This window comes from Lepeophtheirus salmonis, chromosome 6 (assembly GCF_016086655.4).
Source record: "Lepeophtheirus salmonis chromosome 6, UVic_Lsal_1.4, whole genome shotgun sequence".
NCBI classification, from domain to species: domain Eukaryota; kingdom Metazoa; phylum Arthropoda; class Copepoda; order Siphonostomatoida; family Caligidae; genus Lepeophtheirus; species Lepeophtheirus salmonis.
Genome location: NC_052136.2, coordinates 15,951,822 through 15,965,023, shown reverse-complemented (window position 1 = coordinate 15,965,023; position 13,202 = coordinate 15,951,822). Strand labels below are relative to the sequence as shown.

General features: G+C 31.2%; 1 long non-coding RNA gene across 1 annotated transcript; it reads left to right on the top strand.

Annotated features, from left to right (window-relative positions):
• Window positions 1-2,225: 2,225 nt before the first annotated feature.
• On the top strand, window positions 2,226-4,997 carry LOC139905730 (uncharacterized). The gene is made up of 5 exons (XR_011780754.1): window positions 2,226-2,874; window positions 2,956-3,519; window positions 3,590-3,760; window positions 3,841-4,039; window positions 4,800-4,997. It is a non-coding gene; the product is annotated as an uncharacterized lncRNA (long non-coding RNA).
• The last annotated feature ends 8,205 nt before the right edge of the window (window positions 4,998-13,202 follow it).

Here is a 13,202-nt window from a genome sequence, read left to right as displayed (position 1 = left end):
TTTGGCACAAACAATGTACAAACTTTAAATAAATGTGAATATTTGTCTAACTCTTCTTAAAGAGAGAGAGGGGGTTTTTATTGACGGTATTTTGAAGTGGTGTGATAAGTGTTGTTAGACAAAGTAATGTAAGATATAATTATAATTTTAATGACTGCAACTTTTGGAAATTGAGATATTGTTTGGTTGTTATTCTAACTGCTGTAAATTTATTTAGTTATTAGTGTTGAGATACAAGATCAAACTTTTTTTTCGGTTCATCCCAAGGAATTTTTTCAATCCGGATTTTTCGGTCGAAACTGCGATCTTAAATAGTTGAGCAAAATTTAACCGTTTTAAAATCGGTAATGGATTTTTTTAGTCTCGATATTCGGGGCAATTTTCTTTTCTATACAGATTTATGAGTAACGATTTATGCAACACAATTAACTTTATTCTTCAGCGCATTTTTCTGTATTGATATTTCGGTCCAGACAGGATTCCATTACGTATATCAAATGTAACCTTTTTCAAATATTCAATGGATTTTTTGGTCTCAATCTAAAGGCAAACTTTTCTCTTTTAGATTTATGAGCTGTAGAAAATATAATTTATGTAATAGAATTGACTTTGGTCTTCCTTCATAGACTGAAGATCGAATTTTAATCATTTTCAAATCGTGGACGGATTTTTAGTGTTTTTAATCTATGTACAAATTTTCTTTCCTGTCCAGATCTAGGAGTTGTATAAATAAGGTCTTAAGTGATTTTGATACACCGATATCTCCGTTCAGACTGTGTTCTCGGATCATAAATGGGAATTTAATTGTTCTCAAATCGTGGACATATATATATATATATTTGTCTTTATCCATAGACTAATTTCCTCTCTTATCGAGATTTGTGCGGATGTTCCCTATTTTGAAACTCATAAGACGTTAACAATAGTTCATCTATGGCATCGGTCTAGACAGAATTTTCCCATCTAGACCGAATAAGTTTGGTCGATGAAGGATCATAACGATCTTAGACCGGTCTAGAATTTTCAGACTGAATCTCAACCCTAGTACTTATGTATACCTTAGTTACTACAACTGCCTCTATTAACAATGATCTCATGGACAACGCCTTTTGTGGTTGTTGATTCTCTCTCTTTTTCCCTGTCTCTCTCCCCTCCTTACAAGAGTCTTTTTTACATTTAAAGTATAGATATTGTAATCTTGAAAAAAATTCAGTTAATTTATTATCACTTGTGTATAGTATTTAATAAGATTTGAGGGATATCATATTATTAAATATGAGAGAAACAGTTGATAGAAAAATATATTTTTTTAACATACATACAAAATAATACTGAAAAAAATAATAGTTTATGATCATGATATCATATTTTAGCCGTCTAAGACTATAATTTGTATGTAGCTATGTGCTGTGTACACCACTGCTGTATGTATTAAAAAGAAGTGTAAAAATGCAATATCAAAGGAGCAATCATTGATTTTTAAATGTTCTTTGAAGTCTTAGTTAGTAACATGATGTTATAACATTAGTATGTACATAGGCCTTTGAAGCATGCATGCATATAAATATTCAACTTTTTCAAGGCACTCTTAAAGGAAATCATGAGTAATGGGTAGCTCAAATCTTGAAGCATTCAACGCATACATCATCAGCTACATACAATATAGGAATCGTGATAAATTTTTTGAATTTGTATTTTGGATGATCATTATTAGAGTGCCCCACTGTTCCCTTTGGTTCGGAAATTACCTCTTTTTTGCATCCTTTCCAGGGAGTGTAAGTACAGAGCACGGTCCTAAAAATTACAATAGCATGGATAAATTAAGGAAAACTTGATTTTTAAAAACAATCAAAAAATTAGATTTAAAATAAAAGTTGGAAAAAATTTTGAAGAACAAAAAAAAAAAAAAAACTTAACCAATCAATTAAAAATTGAGACCGACACTAATCGGGCCATATGTTCTCTGTTTGAAAATTAAAATATGATCATCCTAATCATTAGACCATTATTTACTCAAATTCAGAACTGTATGCAAGTTATTACACTCAAAATCCAAGTCTATTTAGTTTTGAGTTCGATTTATGCCCCAGTACATATAACAGAGGTTGTTATTCGTGTTAATTGTTATTGTTAATCGATTCAATTTTTTAAAATACTCAAATCACTCATAACTATACTAACTTGCATTACAACTAAGTAAACAATCGTCTTCGTTTACACAAATGTGTCACCCTTTCATATTCTCACTCGGAACTTTTTTACCTTATATAAAAAAGGTCAAATTGTTTATGCATAGAGTCTCAAATCTACTTTAAAAAAATAAAGAATGAACCTGTTTTGTTCATTTGGGATTCTTTATGCTATATTGTCTATTAGAATTTAAGGTTTTATCGTGTGAACATGCAGTTTTTAAGATACTCCCAATCGTTATAAGGTTATAATTTTAAATTTATTTATTTTGAAATTAGGTAATTTGATTTCACTGCAGCATCACTGGACTCCGAATGAAAACAAATTTTTATTTCCTCAGACACAGCATCATTTAATTAATTTTTTGTTTTCTCAGTTCTCCCTGAAAGTTTTTATATTTTTCACTATGCTGGGTTTCATAATAGCATCAAATATTATATTCTTTAAATCCTACTCTCTGTGTCCTCTTTTCTTCTTTTTGACAAATACATATAGCCGATGAAATTTGGAGGCTAAAAGAAAAATGGTATTGCCAACAAAAAATACTAAACAGACCCAAATACTGCCAACTGCTGCTTTTAGTTCTGCCAAAGAGTTGCTTTTATGTTTTCTGCAAGTAACAAAAAACTGCTTACAGCTTCCCTAGTTGATAATATAGAAATAACATGGTTAAAGAAAATTACAGTGAGTTTAGTATTTTATTCAATATTATAGATTTATCTAACAGACCTCCATTATGTTTACACTCTTTGTTTTAAAATATAGTTAAAATACCAGGGGGTATCTTAAATCGACCCACACTTTTGATAGCAAAGCCTATAATTGCCTGAAAGATGTCTTTGAAATAGTGGGCTCTATATACTCGGATAAATGAAGTGACAAATAAATAAATCTGTATGTACTCTTTCTCCTTATTTTTGTTCATGATTGATTTTATGTTGACACAACAAATATCAAAATAGATACGTATAAGATAGCTGTTGCAGTACATTACATAAATGAAAATATCAAGATTTGTAATTTAGATTTAAAATTAAGAATGGTTGTAACCTCATTTGTTATACAATAATGAAGTCATTAAAATCTAATTACTCCTATGAAAACATGTCACGAACACAAAAAACCAGAATCTAATTATATAAGTAAATACCTTTAACTTTTAACCTTCCATACTAATTGAAATAGTGATTAAGAATTCATGAAATGAAAATAAATTTATTTACTTTTCTTATTAGATTAGTTCAAAATCTTGAAATAATGAGACAGTTTTATCTGAAATTGACTACGATATAGAGGGTTATTAAAGAGCGTATTTATTTCAACTTAGAGGTAAGACTCTCATCTATCAAAGGAAATATTTTTAAAATCTTTTGATTTTTTCTTACAAAAAAAAAAAAAGAAGAAGAAGAAAACATTTTGCTGATGAGGATGGGAGGCTGAAAGAAAAATTAATAATGCAATTGCCTTCAATAGATACTAAACACACTTAAATGTTACTACCTACTGATGTAAATATTAGCCATTGAAGAAGAACATCAATGTTACTATTGATACATAGTAAACTTTTTAAGTAAGGTTTCAAAATCTTTTAATACTAGAATTTATAAATTTATTTTCTCAAATGATTTTATTCCCATCATCAACACGAAGAACAGGAAAAAGCTTATAATCTTAAAATTTGAAAAATGCTTGTGGCCTTTTTAAAGACCTTTGAGACTTAATGACAAAAACTAAGAATATAGTTGAAATCTGGGAATCAAACTTTACTAATCTTAGTATATGTTATTTTTGAGACTTTTTTGTTACATAAACAGTGGTTAATATTTGTAAAAAAAGGAAGAAAATTAAGGTAATGTTTATCTGCTTATTTAAACTAATCTATTTAATGATGCGATAAAAGTTTTTAAAAGGATTTTTTATTATTATTGTTATGTAAGAGTATCATTATATGAAGAAAAACAAGTCATTTAAATTTAAATGAGCGTTTTTTTCGATAATGTATTCAATGAAGCGTACAAATTGGTTTATGCACATTTAAAAGCAAAGACTCCAATGGTTCTTATAATTTGTGGATGTATAGTGTTTATGTGCCTAATGTATTTATATTTAGGCATGCTCAAAACATAAAATGTGCTTCAAATATTTTCCTTGTTGAAGAAGTGGATATTTTTTTACGTAAATTTAAGATTAAAATAATTATTGGTATAAACATTTATCATTTTTGAAAGTAATATTAATTTTTTTCTTTTGGGATCCGAGAAAAATGTCTTAAATAATATTTGACAAAATCACATGAAGCTGACATTAACTAACTATGTAATATTATAGCCTGATAAATCATACTGCAGGATTAAAAAAGCAGAGAAAAGAAAGTCATAATTTTGGAAGAAAATTTCGTCGTTGTAGAATACTTTTAGGAAATATTGGTATTACTGAAATCAAGAGAATGGGCACCATAAAATTTACTTCCAATCTATTTATTTTTTTTAGAATTGTTTAACATACCTACATATATTATTCTGGCTATATATATATATAAATTCCATATCAGACCTAAAAGTTTGGTCCTTGTTGAGGTCACTCAACTTTATTTCTTTTTTCTTTATCAGTTCTAGTTCTGACGGTGCAAAGTCTCAGTTGTCTTAAGGACCGATCTTATGACTGGTCTGGACCGAATAAATAAAGAATGACATATCACTAATTTGGACTCACATATTGAGAAACATTTCTTTAACATATTCCTGAGCATAGAAATAATATTATATATTTCAAAAAATAAATATATGTGCATTACATCTGTGTATAAATCAAGAACTCCCTCGACATTTGTGCAACGCATCATGATTTGTGTCATTTTAAGGTATACCTATAGTTACCCTTTGGCGTAATAAAATATTATTTTTTTTAATAATAAAAAAAACATCACCCTAATATACATAGATTAATTTCAGAAATGGGCATTCTTCATATTGCACGTTTTTACCTGTATAGATACAAATTAGTATAAATGGGTATATATAGATAATTAAGTATACAACAAAATATTTTTTTGTATAGGTACTTTTTAAATATAGATTCATAAACAATTAATTGAACAAAATATCTCAAAAACAATTACACTCTTGATTATATTTGAATTGACTATTTATTCTATTCATATTCAAAATATTTATATATAAAATATGTGGGCGTCAACACAAAAGCAAGTTGTAATGATTTTTCTAAAAAGTGAGTCTGGACAACATAAGTATGTATTTTCTACTAAATATCCTCTATTTTAATAAATATTTATTCAGTTAAATTCTTTGCAGACGGCACGAAATGCACTTTAAGTTTCAAACATTCAGTGTCATAATGAAAGAGATTGATGGATTAAATTTGAAAGAATTTATTTGGGCAAAATACTGTCTTATTGATCAAATGAAGTCTTTAAACTATAGTTAACTTTATATTTCAACTCACTCCATAAATTTGAATTCAAAGCCTATGATTGAGTAAAATTTGTCAATGAAATATTTGGCTATGTGAAGGGATGGGAGTATTGTCTAATCTATAGGAAAGTTAATATGTTTTTGATGACTGATGAGTACTTTAGTTTTTAAAAAGCGCTCAATAAAAAAATTGTTTAGCATAAGAATTTTTTTTTGGGGTGGTAGTATTGTCTTATTTGTAGTGAGTGTAAAACCACGCCTGAGAGTATGTCAAAAAATATATTAACCATGGGAGACAACATACCTGATGTCCGAGATAATTATAAATAGAGTTGATATTTTTGTAAGGATAAAAAAAGAGGACAAGGAGAAGGCAGGACCAAAGCATATGTACTACTTTGTTAAAACCCTTCTTAATATCAGCTGCCTTTTATATGGTTTTTTTTTGGGAGAAAATGAATTACTGCTTTAAACAATAAAACCTTCCATATTTAAAGTAACAATAGTTCCGTGAAAATATTGTAACTTTCTAGAGAAAATTACAATATTTTACATTGAAGGAATAATTTTACACAGTGAAGATCTATGAAATAATCATCCAAGGAAAAAAGTTTGAGCACGCGCAAAAACTGTTTTTCCTTTTTTGTAATTACTGAACCTAGTTTACTTTTGGCACAAATGTCAACCCTCGCTGATCGGATAGAATATTCAAAATAAAGCTAATTCATAAAAACATTCATATCTTCCTCCAAAATATAATTTTTCTATAAAATTCACGCTCACCACAATTTAGGCAATATTCATCTATCACTAGTTAAAAAAAAGTTTGACGTTTCTCCTTTTCTAGATTTTTTTCCAATTTTTTTTGGGGTGTTAACTCACTCTATATATACTTACATAAGTATACAGTTAGACATATGTAAGTAATAGATGATTCAAAATATTGTTGAGACACGTCATTCACTCAATAACTACTTACGATATCATTCAAACTGATAATTAATTATAATCCAAAACAGCCTAAATAATCAATTTGGAAGCCCTAAAAAATGATTAGATATGTGTTAGCCTACAATATATGTCAATATGTCCTTATTGTATGTTTAGTGAAATATGATATATGATGGGAAATAAAGCGTTTTTAGGTGACGTCAGAATTATACAATATAAACAACCAAACTTTAAAATATTTTTTTTCATTAAGACACTCAGAATGTCAAAATTTGAGCGACAAATAACATTACTTCAATTAATTATCTCCAACTTTGAACTTTATATAACATAAATACCACTGTTTTTCTTTAGCAACTAGCTGTATTCAATACCGATGTTACTTATTTTTAAAGTAATTACAAAATTAAATTATATTGTTATAAAAATTGACAACTATTTATAAGACCGGGTTGTTGCTTCCGATTTACCACTTTTGAATTTCACGCCTATTCCAATTTTTAAAAATAAATTTGCACTTTACTTTTTAAATAATTTATTGTAAATTAAAACAACGAAAAAATAGGAAAAATGTGCCACCATCCTTATTCATATATGGCCAAAAGGGTTACAATTCACTTAATCTTACGTGTGTAGAAGGATTTCACTAATATCGCGATACAGTCATGTTGTTTCCAAATACTGAGCCCTCAGCTATTAAAAAAGATACGGGTTACGTATTCACTAAGATTGGACACAAAACTGTGAGGACGGGTGAGTTTTTAGGGGCTGTTGAGGCTATTGATTCTGAAAAACATGAAAAAACAATGGGTTCTCACCTATGCTGAGTTAAACAATATCAAATAGAGATTTCATACAGACCTGTCTCTTCTCGAATTTGCTGCCTTCCTATATACCTTTCAGTTAAATTTACGTCCAAGACCATGCTCAAATATTCTATCTCTGAAGTATAGTTCAATCTTGAACTAAGACCATATATTCGAAGTTTTGTCGTAGATTGAAGGCTGTCACAAAAGTCAATGGTGGATATCTCCATAAATTAATAAACAATTTTTTTTTATGTTAGAAATAACAATGAAGTCGTATTTAGGAAATATTATAGCTCTGTCCATTTAGCATCGAACGTTTATACAGGGGACACTGTATATAGGGTTCTGTAACGTAAATATTATAATATAAATATTTTGATAAAAGAAATAATTATGTAGTCGTATTTAGGAAATATTGCAAATACTGTTTCTGTTTTGTTTTTGTCATTGGTCTCTTATATACCATAATTTATATGCATTTTCAGTTTTGTTAAGATTTGAGATTTTAATTAATTATAAACACTCTTATGTTAAACAATTTTTTTATTGAGCGCTTGAAAAACTAAAGTACTCATCAGACATCCTAACACTTTAACTTTTATTCTTAAACTTGATTATTAAAGTTTTCTGAATCCTAAGATTAAAATCATTAAATTAGTTTTAATTGAGCTCGACATAATTATGCACAGTTCTCTTAACTTAAAAGAACTACTATCTTGTAGTGTTTTTTGTTTAATTTTCCTTTAATTAGATGGAGTTGCATTTATTAATTAAAAGTTAAAATTATAGTTTTATATATTCTCCATTTGACCTATGAATTGTCTTAGAAGTACATATACATTAATTATATTTCCTTCTCTAGGAACGACTGAGTATTAAACCTACATACTTTGAGCTCAAGAGAATGATTTGTTCCGGTCGAGTTGTCCATTGAGCTACGTCGTTCCTTGTGGTAGTTTTGTTTGGTATACCGGTACCAGGGCAATGATGCTATTAACCGTATATCTACGATTTTTCTTTCTTTTCAAAATTGAACAAATATATATATTTGTTTAACACTTATTTGGTTAGATATTTTTAAAATTTTAAATAATTTAAATTCTGATACTCAGCTTATATTGTTTGGTCCCGTATTAAGCTAGATATTTAACTAGGGGTAATTATTTATATATATATACATATAAGATTTTTATTCTAAACATCTCTTTATTTTCAAATATCACCAGAAGAGAATGAGTAAAAACGGTACTATATAGAACTGATATTATAATGGTACTTGTAGCTACGTCATACAAAAATGTCCTACCTCAATTTCTGACTTACCCCCTTTCATACCAAATTATTTTTAATGAAAAAAAACAGGAATACAAATTTTCATATATAAAAAAGTCATCAAATTTCGGAAGTTAGAGATATTTGGCCATTTATATTCTCAGTATGTCTGGATGAAGTATTGAAGAAGTAGGATTACGTCAAGATCCATGTTGAAAACTTCAAAGAGTCTGCGGAGAAACTCAAGCTTTGCCAGAAATAAACGTATCTGTTGAATATGAATATTTTTTATTTACCAATAAATACATACCAATGAAATAAAAAGTTCCTTGAATTGTGCGTAGTTCTCATTCATTCACTTCTTGATCACATATAATTCATAAAAAAAATTAAGAAGAATTTATTAGGTCAATCACAAAAATTAACATAGGTATGAATAATTTTGAAGACAAGTGTACCGGTTGTCCGGAAAGTCCTGACTGATTTCTAACTTCCAACTTCATTAAGATCTACAAGGACTAAAAGTAGAGATACAGATAAATCTTTTTAATAAAAAAAAACTTCGCTTGGTTATAATCTATAATATGTTTTTAACAATTTGGCCTTTAGCTTTCATAACAGCCAAGCACGGGGACGGAAGGAGGAGCAGGTGTTCTTGATGTAGGTGGGGTCCATCTTGGCCCAGGCCTTGGTGATACTGGCCTTGAGAGCTTTGGTACTGCTGTGGCGTTTTTTGCAAGCCTGTCTCTCAATGTGCGCCCAGATGCTGAAATCCAAGGGGTTTAGGTCGGGGGAGGAGGGGGCCAGAAGTTCTTAGGTCAGAATTCTACATTCTCCTTCAACCACTTCTAGGTGTTCTTGGCTGTGTGTGGGGGTGCTCCATCCTGCTGGAAACACAACCTCTTGCCAGGATACTCCTTCCTGATCCATGGGACCACCTTGGTCTTAAGCACAATGATTTAGTCCTCCGAGGTGAGCCGGTAGCCCTCTCGGAAGAAGACTGGAGGCATGGCTTTACCATCTGAGCCACCAACTCCAAGCATCATAATGTTGGTTGGGTGCTTGGTCATGGACACATATTTCTCAGATCCCACATAACCATTAAGGCTAATGTAGCGATCATTTTTGCGGTTGAAGACTGGATCCAATGTAAAAGTTTTCTCATCGGAAAAAATGAGAATTCTGTCCCCATTGCTTTTCATGTTGTTCAAAATCTTCTTGCATCGGATGTATCTGGCCTCCATATTGGCCATGGACAACATGGGACGGGTGGTGCGGACCAAGGACAATGTTGGCAGCAGTAGCCTTACCCATGTTGTTCTTCTTGGCAATTGTTCTGATGCTCAGAAGAGGGTTTATCTTGATCTGGGCCCTGATCTTCATCTTAGTGGCCTTAGTGGCCTTTCAGACAGGTCTCCTACTTCGAGGCTTGTTTTCAAGGCCTTCCCCCTTGTCCAACTTCCTATTGATCCTGCCAATGGTGCTGGCGGACATGCTGGTGGCGTCAGAGATCTCCTTGTGGCTAATTCCTGCACGAAGCAGAGCAGCTACTTCATTTCTTTTAGCGTCCATGTCAAAAACAATTATGAATTTCGAAATATTATTGAAACAAAACTTGTGAATCGAAAAATGGCCTTTAACTTTTATTTACGCAAAATTTGCGTAAAAAGTATCTGAAACCTCGAAAAAATCCATCGAAGGTACCGGTCAAGACTTTCGGGACACCCGGTATATATTAAATGTGGATGGATTTTTTTTTAAAATTTTTCATAAAGGTTCTTATGGTTCCAGAAGCAGCTCAGATTAAATTTTTTTTTTTGCGTGTTTTGGTCATAACGGTATCAAAATAGCATTTTTAATCACTTAATTGGTACAAACTGGGACTAGAGGTGTATTTAGGATATTAGAGATGTTTTTGATGCTCAGGGAAGTGGCAGTGGAAGAATTTAATCTACCTCAGAGACAAGGGTAAATTTTAGGTATATTGGATGGGTTCCTTGATGCTTAGAAATCTAGCAGTGGTGCAGTTTGTACTGGTTTGAGGCCCAGTGCTTTACCTGCACAACCTTCGTGTATTTTGGGATATTAGTCGGGTTGCTTGATGCTCAGGGTAGCCATGACCTCGAAATTGAACTAGCCTTGTGCAAAAGTAGTTCATCTGCAATATCCATGGTCTGAGGTGCATTCTAAAATATTAAAAGGGCTCTTTTGTTCCCAGAAACACGTTTGCGGTAGATTTTAAGCTATTTTTTGGCTCAACAATTCATCTGTACAGCCTGAGGGCAGGGAGTATTTTGGGATATTAGGAGGGTTCCTTGATGCTCAGAGAAGCGACTGTAAGACTGCAAGTTTGGTGTCTCACCCAGAATAAAGCAACTGCTTTCTCATCGCGTGAATAAAGAGTCCCTATAAAATTAGTATACTGATACTTATAAAACCAACATGAGAATAATTCTTAAAATTTAAGTGTTGTTATTTTTTGTGTTATATTCAGCAGAAGAGTTCTTAATTTATTTTCATTTTTTAATGTCTGGGCAAACCTATTCTAGTATATATTCGTTATCAAAATCCCGATTTTGGCAAAATTGCAATGAGTGCAAATTAACTTCTTACAAAATACATCTTAAGCAAATAGAAAATCGTAAGGCAACACATAAGAATTACTAAGTTACCATCTCTCTTTCTTTTCATATTGACGTCATTGTGTGCATTTATAAAAATTAAAAATGTAGGATCTAAACTATTTGTTTTTCCATTGATTCCTTATTTATTAACAGCATTTTAAGGTTTTTCGATTCTTCAGTAACGTAATATATTTGTATTTGAGGGTTCTAAATACCTAATCCGTTATGTTAATACATTTTCAGTAAGAAAGGAGTACTTAAAATAGTTGCTGACTAGCCTCGTTTTTATACTTTTTTTTTCTTAGCCACAAGGCGTATCTATTTCAACAAATACATAGTTGATAATTTAACATAAATATGATAACCAAAATAAAAAAACGTAAATATCCAACTTAATCAATTTAAGTAGAAAAAATGTTTTTGAGAAATTTGTCCAAGTAAAGATATTGTTTATTGAAAAAAGGTAAGAGATAAAAAATTTAATTGTCTTTTTTAAAACTCATATATAAAGTTTCACTATCCATTCAACACAAAATATATTCGTAGTTGAAGAGCTTATCCTTGCGTATAAAACTTGTTGTGCCTTGGAGATGACGTCGTTAATCATATTTTTTCCCCAAATGTAAAATCATCTCGCATTGGGCTATAAAAGTTATAATTTTCGTTTAAAATGGCTTCCAATCTCTATATACAATGGCTTAAGGATTGAACAGTCGAAAAGAAAATGGTCGCTTCTTTCATCCTCCAACTGACAAAAATAACACCCATACGTTGATTGCCAATGAAAAACTTTACTCTCACTTTGAGAGTACCGGAGAGTATCTGATATTTTAGCCACTTCTCAGCTGAACATGGCAAATAATTATCAATAACATCAAAAAGCACTTTCTGAGCGGGTAGTCTATTTTTCTTCTTGCTAAATAAATGCGAAAAGGCTCCTATGTGGGAGTCAAATTTAATTTTCGAAGAGTAAATGGGGTTAAAAAAGATATCCGAAGGCGTAGTAGTATTGCCGGTCTTGGAACTGATACAAAGTTCCCAAAGTGGATTTGTACTTTTTGAACGCCATTTTATTTATTAGCTCGTGCGAACAAGCTGTTTCGGCTGCGTAGTCAACTTCACTGGTTCGACCCACATGTCGAAGATGGAGCCACTGGTGAGGAATTTCCATCTGAGAGATCTCTCAAAAGAATAAATGATATTCATGTAGCCTTTCCATACTTTCAGAATACTCTAACAGCCTTTGGAAGACTTTTCTGAGTCCAGAGTGGGGCTCATCCAAATAACTTCTCTCGAAAAAGATGACTGATCCCAGATTGATCCTCTCTCGAGAGTTGACCGATCCAGTAGTTGTTAAAGGATTTGCACAAGTCATCAAAAAATATGACATAAAGGCCGCCTTATTTCAAAGAATTATGGATCCTCCTCGACGATATATTTTTTTTCTTGTTTAGCCCCAAGTATATACTTTTCAAGCATGGAAACCTGCGCTGCTACGTATTTTTATATGGTGTTACCCGTTATAAATGTATTACCTATGAGACTATATATGTGTTCCAAGCTCGAACTCTGTCCCAGGTATTGAGCTTAAAAGATGAAAAAAAAAGTACAAGTCCGCACAATCTTAGAACTAATTTTGTGTAACTTTTTTTCCATGCAATCATCTCCAATCCAGGATCCTAGCAATTTTGTGTTCATTGTAGTGTGAAAGGTTGACAAATATATTTAGATTTAGTCGCTGTATTCACTGTTAATTTCCGTGTTTTCGACATCCATTTGCAGTCCATAACATTTTGAAAAGTTATTTAGCAGGCTCAGAGATTTTCTTTTTGATTTAGTTTTTTGAAAAGTACTACCAGAAAAAATCATTGTCTGGTCGTCCGTATGGCAAAGACACTTTCGATTGGATGCAATTAAGGATGTCA